Here is a 1,605-nt window from a genome sequence, read left to right on the forward strand (position 1 = left end):
ACCATTTAGTTAACTTTTGCACTTGAAAAAACAAATGCAATCGAAAACTGGATACCATGTTTCACTCCCTCACTTAATATTCCCAATTATAGAGGCTACAGCTCAGGATCAGCTACCCAGAGTCAGGTTATACTGCAATTAAGTTCTTTACACCAAGTAAATGGTTGTCTACAACCACTGGCTAGTGTCCATGTGAACTAAAATGTCTAGATTTGTGGAAAAACAAGTGCTGTTCTAATCATCTGCTCTGCTGCTTCTTTTCTTCCAATTGATGCTTAGAAACCTGTCATGTTACTCTTGGTTTTGTCAGTTTGCTTACCTGGGGGGGTTTGAAACTGCTGACCCTACCCACTAGAACAGGCTATCTGCTGGGCTACTTTCTGCTTTTTCATCGTCCAATCAAATATGAAGTTGTACTGGTGGTTCAGGGTTCTCAAAAGGATGTGGAATATCTACCTCATATACATGTAATCAGGAGCTTCCTCAAAGCACAGCCCACAGAGAGTTGTTTAAGTACATGGCAAATTCTGCAAGAAACCCCTTACACAAAACTTTAACAGGAGTGGCTTTCTTCTCTTCACTAATCTTTCCATATTTCTGTTTTTTTGTTTTGTTGCAACTTTAGTCTTTGACATGGCAGATTGGTTCTATTAAAATATATCAAAAACATATCCAAAAGATTTCATTTCATCTCAGAGACTCTGTTCAATCCCAAGATGTATACTGACACTGGCATATTGGTAAGTGCCAGTGAGGTTCTTGCCTGTATGTTATGTGTTGCCTTGTCCTGTTGTCTCTGCACTATTTGGCCAAACCAAAATCAGTAAGTCATGACTTATTACAGTTGCACCCAATACACAATAGGAAGTTATCTGGTTTAATGTCTCTGTGAATAAAATTCTTTTTATGCACATATTCAATGCTACTGATCATCTGCTTAACTCACATACATACAGTCTTCACAGTGAACCTTCTTGAACAGAAACTGAAGATGTCTTCAAGGCTGGGTCCCAGAAGATCCATAATTAGCAATTAACACATTGTAGTCTTTTTCTTGCCCATACCACTGTATGTGAGGGATGCCTACCCCACCTTGAAAAATCTTAAACAGTTTGCTCTCGTTGAGCAATCAGGAATGCCTGGTCTTCTGGGAATCTGGTTTCACTGCCACTTCCTTGCCATTGGTGATGTTGGTCACTAGATAAATATCCCCAGATCTAATCTTCTGCACCAGTTTGTGTTTCTCACTGACCGTAAATTCAGTCTTGGAGCTGCTGCTGCTGGTCATCCTGAGACACAAAGATGGATGGGGGTCGAAGCCATCTCTGGAAGAGGATGTAAGCCTCCTGGATTGTTCCACCAGGCAGAACTGAGGAGCGAGGTAACCTAAAACCAAGGCTTTGTTGAAATTACATGCTATTCTATAAAGCAATAGTGATAAAAATAAAACTGTATGGTATTGGTACTTAAACAGGGAAGTAGACCAATGGAAAACAACTGATCATCCAGACATGAACCCACATACCTTTGGTCACTTGATCTTTGACAAAGAAGCTAAAACCACCCAGTGGGAAAAAGACAGCATTTTCAACAAATGGTGATAGT

At 40.1% G+C, this 1,605-nt stretch overlaps 1 pseudogene; it reads right to left on the minus strand.

Annotated features, from left to right (window-relative positions):
* Positions 1 to 235: 235 nt before the first annotated feature.
* On the minus strand, positions 236 to 1,288 carry Csnk1a1-ps2 (casein kinase 1, alpha 1, pseudogene 2; annotated as a pseudogene).
* Between the last annotated feature and the right edge of the window lie 317 nt (positions 1,289 to 1,605).

Source organism: Rattus norvegicus, chromosome 2, assembly GCF_036323735.1.
Source record: "Rattus norvegicus strain BN/NHsdMcwi chromosome 2, GRCr8, whole genome shotgun sequence".
Taxonomy (NCBI): domain Eukaryota; kingdom Metazoa; phylum Chordata; class Mammalia; order Rodentia; family Muridae; genus Rattus; species Rattus norvegicus.